The 12,381-nt window shown below is 34.5% G+C and overlaps 1 protein-coding gene across 6 annotated transcripts in view; it reads left to right on the forward strand.

Annotated features, from left to right (window-relative positions):
• Positions 1-12,381, forward strand: part of LOC123548818 (uncharacterized) — a 166,952-nt gene that overhangs the window by 44,155 nt on the left and 110,416 nt on the right. The window contains exon 1 of one of the 6 annotated variants that reach the window (XM_045336374.2): positions 864-907. The exons of 4 other annotated variants lie outside the window; for them this stretch is intronic. The gene's annotated coding sequence lies outside the window, so the exon portion shown is untranslated. Of the gene's footprint in view, positions 1-863; positions 908-7,000; positions 7,023-12,381 lie in introns of those variants that run through there. One more of the 6 variants, XM_045336376.2, reaches the window with a different exon arrangement.

Genomic DNA, 12,381 nt, shown 5'->3' on the forward strand with positions numbered 1-12,381 from the left:
TCTTGATGATTCCCAGGCCATGTTCGAAACTGGGTCATATGGGGCCAAAAACTAGGTCACCACTCAAATCAAAGGAATATGCCCCTTTTGGATCACCATCATCTTTACTGTCATGCATCATTATGCTGGCATAGCATTAGAGTTAGATTATGTGGTTGTGAAACTGAAGTGTTCTGATCCAGATATGGCAGGGCTTTTTTTTTTTCAGGAGAAGCTATTGGGGCCTGATTTGTTATTTGTGCTAGGCAATTATTTGGTACTTAGACAAAGGGGAATAAAAATACTGATGTAAAGACAATTTTTGGGGAAATTGTTTAACTGCATCATATTTTGAAGGAATTTTCAGAGGAGAGGATGCCTGTATAGAAAGGAAAAAAATGTTTAGCAGAGGAGATAACTCCTGAAGTTATTCAAATCTATTAAATCATGTCCCTTTGTTTCTCAAACAAGGTCAAATAAGAAGGCAAAAAGCTATATTTTTCTGAAAAGAATGGCGTATAGTCTGGCTATAAAGTATAATGACTGAAAAAAGACCCACAACAGAAGTTGTTGGAAAAGCTGTCTATAAAAAAAAAAGAAACATTTATGAAGAATAATAGCTAGATTTTAGTCTATTAATTAAATGATGACCCGAGATAAAAAAATAACAACAGATAAACTTTAGAGAAATTTGCTTATTTAATTATTTTCATGTTTTATCAGAAGTCCATAGCTGGATTGTCATTATTCTCTATGTAATGTATAGTACCTGTATAATTTACAAACAGGAAAAGTAGAGAGAGAGAGATAAGTTATCATTATGTCATATATCTTCCCTGTTGAACATACTTGAAAAATTATGTCGCTTAAGATAATCGTTCTAGTTATACCATGGGCAGATGTGAACTAGCCAAACTTGCATATATTGGTAAGAAATTTTAAATTTGATCTGTGTTATTTTAATAAAACCGATGATCATATTATTTGTTAGATCTGTTTGTTTCTAAAATTATACAGGTTTTTTTTTATTTTCGTAGTAAAGGAATTGTGGTATTTTAGTTAAATTCGGTTAGACGAATAAATTTGGCTTCTTTTGACTGATGATACAAGGCTAATGGGAGGTATATTACAGTTTAATGGATGGGGACATACTTTATTCATTTGTTTGAATGTTTATTTTGGTAAATTACAACAAAAATCAAGGTAGCAACATATTCAGATGTCTCAAGGACACGTTTATATATAGGTTCAAGTATGTGATCTGACATTTAACTATAATGCATTTGTAGTGTGTTAATGTTGATATTTGCTTTGATTTATATCTAGTCTGCAGTTGCAGGTTACTGACCATTTATCATCCTCAAAATTTTGGAGGAAAGGTCAGGTATTAAGGACAGGTAACATTGTATTGTTGATTTTCCTGTCACTTTAACATAGACTCATTATTACTGTTTTTAGCAGTTAACTGTCACAGAACATTTTAATAGGACAATTATCCATATTAAGCTGTTAATGGACATCTAGGAAAAAATTCCATATTAAGCTCTTACTGAACAGCTGGGACAAAATTCCTTATTAAGCAGTTAATCAACAACAGCTAGGACAAAATTCCATATTAAGCAGTTAAATAACAGCCAGGACATATTTCCATATCAAGCAGTTTATGACCAGCTTGGACAAAATTTCAAAATTAAGCAGATAATGAACAGCTGGGACAAAATTCCATACTAAGCTGTTAATGAACAACTGGGACAAAATTCGATATTAAGCTGTTAATGAACATCTCAAAGGACAGTTATCCATATTATGTAGTTAATAATAGTTAGGATGATTATCTTTTTACAGCAGTTGATAAATATCATGTATATATATTATGCAGTTAATGAACATCTAGGGCGGGTATCCATATTCAGCAGTTGATGAACAGCAAGGACAATATTTCAGATTCAGCATTTGATAATAACTATAGGACAGCTGTCTATATTCAGCAGTTGATGAACAGCTAGGACAGTTATCCATATTCAGCAGTTGATGAATATCTAGGACAAATATCCATAGTCAGTAGTTCTGAACAGCTAGGACAATATTTCAGATTCAGCAGTTGATGAACATCTGGGACAGATATCCATATTCAGCAGTTAATGAACAGCTAGGACAATATCCATATTCAGCAGTTAATGAACAGCTAGGACAGATATCTATATTCAGCAGTTAATGAACAGCAGGGACAGATATCTATATTCAGCAGTTAATGAACAGCAGGGACAGTTATCCATATTCAGCAGTTAATGAACAGCTGGGACAGGTATCCATATTCAGCAGTTAATGAACAGCTGGGACAGTTATCCATATTCAGCAGTTAATGAACAACTGGGACAGATATCCATATTCAGCAGTTAATGAACAGCTGGGACAGTTATCAATATTTAGCAGTTAATGAACAGCTGGGACAGATATCTATATTCAGCAGTTAATGAAAAGCTGGGACAGTTATCTATATTAAGCAGTTAATGAACAGCTGGGACAGGTATCCATATTCAGCAGTTGATGAACAGTTGGGACAGTTATCCATATTCAGCAGTTAATGAACAACTGGGACAGATATCCATATTCAGCAGTTAATGAACAGCTGGGGCAGTTACCAATATTTAGCAGTTAATGAACAGCTGGGACAGGTATCCATATTCAGCAGTTAATGAACAGCTGGGACAGATATCCATATTCAGCAATTGATGAACAGCTAGGACAGTAATGCATAGTCAGTAGTTGCTGAACAGCTAGAACATTTATCTATGGTCAGTAGTTGATGTACAGCTAGAACAGGTACCAATAGTCAGCAGTTGATGAACAGCTAGGACAGGTATCTATATTTAGCAGTTAATGAACAACAAGGATATTTACCTATATTCAGCAGTTGTTCAACTGGTAGGGCAGTTCAAAAGTTGATGAGCAGGGTGTGACCTGGGACAGAGAGTACAAAATTACAACATACAGAAAAAAAGACAATCCTTAGACAATACTCGTTTGGTGGTCATCTTAAATAGCAAATAGAATATTTTGCTGATGTGACTTAACTTTATATTGTTCTTCAATCGTTGGATAAAAACAATGTGACTATTCTTGTGATGCTCGATATGTCTGCAGCATTTGACACTATCGATCACAGGATGTTGATTCATCGCCTAGAACGTCACTTTGGTATTGCAGGCAAGCCACTCGCATGGATGATGTCATACCTTAGTGACCGCTACCAGACCTTATGCATAGATGGTGAGCTATCACAACCAGTGCTCATTAAGTACAGTGTACCCCAAGGGTCTGTCCTGGGGCCAAAGAACTACACAAAACCGGAGCTATCTGCAGAAAGCACGGACTGAACAATCATTTCTATGCAGATGATTCACAGTTATATCAGTCCTTCAAACCGATAAACAGAATGTCTATTGAAGACACCATCGTGTTGAAAGTTGTCTAAAGGAAATAGTAAGTTGGATGAATACTGTTGAAACTAAAAGCTGAAAAAACAGAATTAATCATATAATCAATTTAGGGTTGGATATTGTTAAGGACGAAGCGGTCCGATACCGATACCGATACCAACGAAATGATACGGTATTTTTTACGATACCGATACCATGCTTTGTAGTACATTACATAAGCAATGATTTACTTAGTATTATATACACCTATGTAAGTAGATATACATGAAAATTTGCTGTGATATATGAACATTTTAAGTTTGTTAATGGAATGTTGTATGTATTAGATTATGAAAGAGTAAAAAATAAACATATCTTACAGACTAGTTTTCCAAAATAAAAATCTAGAGCAGATACCTCGCTCACTATGCAATTTAAATCTATGAATACACTCACTGTAGTAATGCTTTTAAAGTTCAGTACTGTCTAGAACTGTTAAACTGAACACTTATTAGCTTTCAAATTACCCCTCTAACAAGTCGGACTCATTCTCACTCATGATAATCTTCGACTAGGTTAACTAGTAATGTTTTTAAAGTGAAACACTTTGCAACACATTTTTAATTGAACAATAACCTTCAAAACATATGAAACAACCAACATTCCAACAATAACATTATTTCTAATGGTTCGCGAAAACCGATTATTTGTTTATGTAGGTTACAGCTTAGTCTCGTAATTTTTTATTTACATCATTTTTTTTTTTCATTGGTTTTAAAAGAAAACTACAAAGAAAAATAGTGTCGTATATTTTGAAATTAAGTATTGGTTTACGTTGTTTAAAACGACGGGGAAAGAAGTATTTCAGGTAATATTTAGCATACGAAACTATTCGCACGGTTGGCTCTCCATGTCAAGGGAGGTTACTCTGATCACAGATAACAATGTCGATCGCGTTATTACGCTATTTGCTTAAATTTCTGCTTTATTTTGCCACAGATTTTGTAAAAATTTTGTTTTTCGTTTATGGAAATACCGAAATCGGTACCGGTTCTTTTACGAAACGGTATATATCGGTACTTTTCAAAGTGATTATCCGGTATTGTACCGATACCGGGAACCGATATCCAACCCTGATAATCATATTTTCATCTGAACACAAAGCACAATCTGTTTTAGATATTTCTTTGACAGTGGATGGCTCTGAAATCAGACAGGGAGTGTCAGGAATCTTGATGCTTTCCTGAACTCGAATATGAAGATGGAGCAACATGTGAATAGTGTGTGTAGGAATTCCTATGCACAGTTGCGGTAAATTTCACATCACACAATATATAACCACGAAAGCAACCAAATCTCTAATTAACTCTTGTTACATCATGTTTGGATTATTTTAACTCTCTTCTATATGGGATTCCAAAACAGTCAATGAACAAACTACAAAATGTCCAAAATACAGCAGCAAGAATCGTAACCAGAACATCCAGATACGACCATATAACACCTGTGTTACATGAACTCCATTCTGTGCCGTGCAGGGTAGAATACAAAATTCTAACACATACATATCAGGCACTCAGTGATCAATCACCAGCTTATGTAGTGAACATGTTAGAAATATATACGCCATCCAGAAATCAGAGATCCCAAAAATAATGCATTAACACTAGCGGTGCTCAAATGTGGGACAGTGCGATTTAGTGACACTAGCTTTGAGACAGCAGCAACGAGGTTATGGAATGCCCTCCCATCTGGCATAAGAGACTGCAAGACCTTGCAAAGTTTCAAAAAAGCGCTAAAGACACTTTATTTCATACAACTCTTTGAGAACTAATTTAACTAATTACCTGGTGGAGTAATGCAGATACTTGGCCAGCCAATCAAGAACTCTAGTGTGACAAAATAATACAAAGTATTTTAAAAATGTGATTTAATATTTTATACTTTGTGTATATTTAACTATTTTGTTGTTGTTGACTGTTTTAATTAGGAGTTTAATCTGCTTATCTTTAATTCAAAATGCTATGCATCTTATTACCGTAATGTAATTTTAAATTCATTCTATAATAGTTCAGTTACCATTTTTAGCTCGACTATTCGAAGAATAGTCTAGCTATTCTACTCACCCTGGCGTCGGCGTCGGCGTCGGCGTCACACCTTGGTTAAGTTTTTGCATGCAAGTACATACAGCTATCATTTAAAGGCATATAGCTTTGAAACTTATTTATTCTTTTTCTAGGTCAATTACCAACCTCACTGGGTCAAGTTCCATAACTCTAACATGTATTTTGAGCAAATTATGCCCCCTTTTGGACTTAGAAAATTCTGGTTAAAGTTTTACATGCAAGTTACTATCTCCAAAACTAATGCAGATATTGAATTGAAACTTCACATGTGTCTTCGGGGTTATAAAACAAGTTGATAGCACCAAGTCCCATAACTCTGACCTTCATTTTGGCCAAATTATGCCCCCATTTGGACTTAGAAAATTCTGGTTAAAGTTTTGCGTGCAAGTACATACAGCTATTACTAAAAGGCATATAGATTTGAAACTTATTTTTTCTTTTTCTAGATCAATTACCTACCTCACTGGGTCAAGTCCCATAACTCTGGCATGTATTTTGGCCAAATTATGCCCCCTTTTGGACTTAGAAAATTCTGGTTAAAGTTTTGCGTGCAAGTACATACAGCTATTACTAAAAGGCATATAGATTTGAAACTTATTTTTTCTTTTTCTAGATCAATTACCTACCTCACTGGGTCAAGTCCCATAACTCTGGCATGTATTTTGGCCAAATTATGCCCCCTTTTGGACTTAGAAAATTCTGGTTAAAGTTTTGCATGCAAGTACATACAGCTATTACTAAAAGGCATATAGATTTGGAACTTATTTATTCTTTTTCTAGATCAATTACCTACCTCACTGGGTCAAGTTCCATAACTCTTAACATGTATTTTGAGCAAATTATGCCCCCTTTTGGACTTAGAAAATTCTGGTTAAAGTTTTACATGCAAGTTACTATCCCCAAAACTAATGCAGATATTGAATTGAAACTTAACATGTTTCTTCGGGGTTATAAAACTAGTTGATAGCATCAAGTCCCATAACTCTGATATGTCCCCTTTTGAACTTAAAACTCTTTTGATATTTAACATTTTGGGTAATAATTTCCAGCTTCTGTGACAATATTTCGAATAGTCGAGCTTGGCTGTCTTATGGACAGCTCTTGTTTTTTAACATTATATAACAGCTTTTTTTGTAAAGCACTTTTGAACATATTTTTATATGAAAAGTGTGCTGTATAAATGTAGTATATAATAATAAAAAAAAATTATTTTTATAATAACCTTATCGGATAACATTTACCCTTATACCCTGAAAGGAAATTTGTTTCCTTGACCTTGCTATAAATAAATGTTTTTTTTCAAAAGATGTAATGAATACCATCTGGTTGGGGTAATCAAGGTATCAGTTTCATTAAACAAGTTTTTTAACCGTGTATATTAAACTTTTTGTACTACCATGGGTTTTCACAGCTAGTTTGTGTGGGGTGGATACTTTATACATGTACGTGCAGCAGGAGCGAAATTTACTTATCAGTTAGAAATTGGAGTTTGTTCTAGGTAAGAAAGGAGTTTTCTTGCAAAAAAGGAAATTAAAACATTATTCAAAACTGTCATATGTACAAGGTCATGCATTATGTGCATTTGAGTGGGATGTGTCTAGTTTGAAGGGAAAACATGCAAGAAAAAGAGGTGGAGAGACAAGACTTGGTCAGAAATTATGTGAAGGGTTGGCATTGGGAGATTATAAAGAAATTAGAGGATTGTAGAGAAGTTTGAAATGAGTGAGGGATCTGAAGTTAGCAGGAGTGAAAAGGAGAACCAGTGAAGTGTGAGGAAAAATCAGATAAAATCATACACAAAAAATGTGAAGGGAAGTTAGGGGTCTGAGTAAAGGAGAGTGAAAAGTAGAACCTGTAAAGAAGTCATGCAAAATGATACAAAAATGAAAAAAAAATAATTAAGTGAAGGAGAGTGAGAGAGTGAAATGAAGAACCTTTGAATGTATTAAAATGATACAATCGAATGACCGTGAGATGGTTTTTGTCCAGCCCGCTTGCGGAAGCAAAGACATAGTTGTCCAAATGTCTGTTCGGTGTATGTGCTTGTGTGCGTCTGTGCGTCCGTCCGGATTTGTTTGTCCGGACCATAACTTTGACATGCATGGAGCAATCTTGTTTATATTTGGTATGAGTGTTAACCTCAGTGAGACAGAGTGTCATGCGCAAACCCCAGGTTCCTATCTCAAAGGTCAAGGTCACACTTACAGGTCAAAGGTCAAATTCAAAAATGACTCTCCGGAGCATTTCTTCTTCATGCATGGAGGGATTTTGATGTAACTTGGCACAATTGTTCACCATCATGAGATGGAGTGTCATGCGCAGAAACCAGATACCTAGGTCTAAGGTCAAGGTCATACTTAGTGGTCAAAGGATACAAGAATGACAACTTTGTCCGGAGCATTTCTTCTTCATGCATGGAGGGATTTTGATGTAACTTGGCACAAATGTTCACCACCATGAGACGGAGTGTCATGCGCAAGAACCAGGTCCCTAGGTCTAAGGTCAAGGTCACACTTAGAGGTCAAAAGTCAGATACAAGAATGACTTTGTCTGGAGCATTTCTTTTTGATGCATAGAGGGATTTTGATGTAACTTGGCACAATTGTTTATCATCATGCGACGGAGTGTCATGAGCAAGATCCTAGAATTACTTCCCTTTGTTGTTACTATAAATAGCTTATATTTGTAACTTTTTTATTACTGGTCGTAGGGAAAAATCAAGACAACTTTTCTGTAGTACAACATGCATGTTACATCCAGTTTTCAGTATTTTGACCTTTCTCTACTGGTGCGGATTTTTGTGTGGACTTAGAATTTTTTTTTTTTTTTTTTTTAAATTTTTTTTTTAGATTTACGTTCCTTTGTTGTTACTTTAAATAACTTATATTGTCACTTTTTGCAATCTCTTTTTTATTTGGCATAATGTACAACTCTCAGTCCTTTTGACAGCTGTCGGGCTCGACATATTGCCCGTGGGCATCTAGTTAAGTTAGTGGGAGAAAAGGAAGAAACTGTAAAGGGTGTCAGTAAAATGATACACCAAAGTGAAAGAGTCAGTGTCAAGAGGTTAGAGAGTTTATTGTTATAGTTTACTAGAATACAAGAAATAATGTAATATGAATAATTAACCATAGTATTGTAATATAATATAATATAGTGTTTACATTTTTCACCATGCAGCAGATATTTTATTAAATGAGACTCTGTTAAAATTTCTTGTTATAAGACAGAATGATAGAGATTTTCAAAAAATGCTATGTTTGAACTCACAGAAAATGAGATAAGTTGACAGTACAGTAGAACAGACATTGAAAACTTGCCGAGCAGTTCTAATTAATTACTGATTGGTATGCTAGACACGATTGATTCTGACTTTGCGACCAGAACAGATTATGATCAGCCTGCACATCCTGATCATGACCTGCACTGTTCACTATTCAGTCAGTATCTTTTTGGTATGCACCCCTTTTAACAGGTAATTAACCCTTACCCTGCTGTATTTCTATAATGGACTGGTCCATCTTTCAATTTGGACCGTACCATTTATTATTCAAAGGGGTTTGCACTGAAAATTTACTGACTGAATAGCGAACAATGCAGACCATGGATGTGCAGGCTGATCTTGGTCTGCACTGCTCGCAGAATCATCTGCCGCCAGCAGGCTAAGGGTTAATGGTACTGTCCGAATTGAAAGATGGACAAGTTCATTATAGAAATTTAGTAGGGTAAAGGTTAATTACTGTGTGGTATGCTAGATGTGTTTTATCATCTCTATAACAATCAGCCTAATTGGTGAGGTGATACATCTTCTAAACCCTGGATAACAAACATAGAAGTTCAGTTTAGCTTGACAGCATGTAATTTACAATGCAATATTTGTAATTTAAAACAGTAATTGGTGTAAAAAGATTATGGTATTTTATTTGAAGGACTTCCAGATGTGTGAGGATGCATATTAGTGTTTAAGGATTTATATGCCTTGAAATGGAAAAAGTGTTTTGAAGTGTTATTTTCATGCTATTCTTTCTACAGAATTAGATTGATACTTAAAGAACATTAAATTATTTACAAACCTATCAATATTTCCTAGGGTAGCGAATAGTTTATATGTACTAAGTGATACAGAGAATCGGAGAAAATTTAAGTTATTATAAAATTTTGATTGTGGGATTGCATCTGTTGAGTACGGAAGAGCATTAGTGCCAGGACCTTCGCGGTGTGTTTTATTTATTAAATCGAAATTTTGAGATATTAACTTCGAGATATCTAACTTGAAATTTCGAGATACTAACTCGTAATTTCGAGTAACTTAATTCGAAATTTTGAGATACTAAGTCGAAAAAATCGAGTTAGTAAAATTTCGAGTTAATATGTTGAAATTTCGAGTTAATAATTTTGACTTCGTATCTTGCCCTTTTATCCGCATAATTTGAACGTCGGTCCATCTGTCAAAGGCCAAAAATGTAATGGACGACTTTTGACTCTTCGAAGTGGAATCATCTATCTACACATCCATATATTGTACCCAACATGTAGCGACTCAAACATATACTACCATACATCAATGTATGACCTACCCCATCCCACCCCTAGTCTAGAGCTACTACACTGGTTTCAAACTATATCCAGGAATTGTTTGAATAGTTCCTGGTCACCTACTATGATCTCTCCTCAAAATCTAGATATACCCAGGTACCCAATCTTGGTCAGACTCATTACTACATGTTAATGTAGGGTATGTCTATATTTCCTTGCCATATGGGCTCAAACTAGGTCGAAAACCTTCCAGACTTAAACATGGTTTAAATAGTGGTATTTTTATGAGCAAACACTGCCTGGTCATCTTAATCATATGACCCTGTAGGGCTACACGATGGATACACCAGGTACCTAATCTTGGCCAGGACCTATACATCCATGTAAACTATTGTAGTTAGTAACTCAAAATTTCGAGATACGTAACTCGAAATTTAGACTAAGTAACTCAAGTTAATAAATAACATACACCTGGCACTAATGCTCTTCCGTAGTTGAGCTGCAAGTTTGCAGATAAAAAAATGGGAAAATGTCAGTTAAAATATTCTTTCTCAGTGAAAATTGCTCTGTATTCAAGAATTTAATTTTAAAAACATATTTGTTTTTTCTTTAAGGAACATTTTACTTACTTGAATGTTTACCTTACTAGGGACCCCCTGTTAAACTACCGACAGAGATAAGAAGAGTTGACAGTAGTAGTACAGAGATTGTCAATTGGCCAAGCTGTTCTGATTAATTATTCTGTGGTGTAGTAGATGTGCTTTATTATCTGTGTAATAATCAGCCTAATTGGCAAGTTGATACATCTTCAGAATCCTGGTAAATAAACATAGAAGTTCATTTTAGCATGATAGCCTGTAATTTACTATTCAGTATTAGGAATTTAAGACGGTAATTTTCTTCCAGTTACAGTGCTACCAAATAGATAGGGTTATAAATTTGGAATTATGGGAAAAGAAGATGGTTATATAGCTCAGTTTGTGGATTACATGGATAATTAACTTAATTTTGAAGATTATTATGAAAACTTTTATTAGTTCACATGGATTTTGTTCAGTTTTATAACTGTTAGTATATACGGATGGTCCAGCATTTGTTTTCAGCATTTTAACATAAACATCTTCTCTGAAACTACTTGTCCTGGCAAGGTCCTCTCTCAGTTTTATTAAAATGGGGACATTTAGCCTCCTTTTAGGGGCAGCTTAGAAGTGCTAAAAGTAGAAAACCTTTAAATAATGTCTCCTCATGAATCACTGTTATTTATCTTCATCAAACTTGGTCATTAGCATTATTAAAAGATCCTCTCCAAAGTTTTTCAAATGGGACCCTTGGCCCTTTATAGGAGCCACTTGCCCAAAAGACGTCCAGTCATTGATAAAGAAATTGAAAAAAAATTATGGACCTGGAAGCAATGTACATGTCAAAATGCTCATAAACACCTTTCTAATGGCTCATTGTCACAGGGAAATGACTTTTTGGCATTTTTTTCCTTAAAAAACATAATAATTGTAATATATTTAGTGTACATGGCTCATGGACCCATACTGTATCCTAGGTACGTTACTGCCACCTGTGGTTTGTAGTATCATTATAAGGTCATCTGCCAATTTTTTTCAAGTGGAAATGCAGCCCCTCTTAGTGGCAGCTAGAGTTGAAAATAGAAATACTTTTAAACAATTTCTTCTCATGTAATGTTTCATAGATCTTCATAAAAAATATTCTGTTGCATAATCTTATAAAGTCCTCTGTTAAAATTCTTCAATTGGGGAAACTTGGCTGCTTTAAGGGGCCATTTAAAGAGGTAAAACCGACTTCTACTTTTGAACTGCTATGCAGATCTTCATTTAACCTGATCCATAGCATCCTTATACCAAATTGGTTGGAACGGGTTACTTGACCTGTTTTATGGGTTTTTTTTTTTTATACTAAACACTAGTTGTTATTATTAATGAGTCAGTGTATCATGCATGTATTTAAGGCTCAGGTCAGCAACTTTAATACAATCTTCAATATGAATTTTATTGTAATTAAAAAAAAAAAAGAAAAAAAAAAAAACCTGTAGTGGTATTTTTAGAAACTACTAAATTAATGTTGGTTTTCACTCAGTGGCACTCAAATATAATTTTATTTCATATTTTGGTTTTTATTTCATCTGTCTGGATACAGAAAGTTTGGTGAAAGTTATAGTGAAAACGGGATAATTCGATTTTGTTGACAAACAATAACCACCAGCATCATAATAATGAAATATAGTATAATATGATAAAATCAAAATATTGTGTTTGTCCGTGTGGTTTTATTAATACAATTATTGCATTGTC

This window comes from Mercenaria mercenaria, chromosome 6 (assembly GCF_021730395.1).
Source record: "Mercenaria mercenaria strain notata chromosome 6, MADL_Memer_1, whole genome shotgun sequence".
Taxonomy (NCBI): Eukaryota; Metazoa; Mollusca; class Bivalvia; order Venerida; family Veneridae; genus Mercenaria; species Mercenaria mercenaria.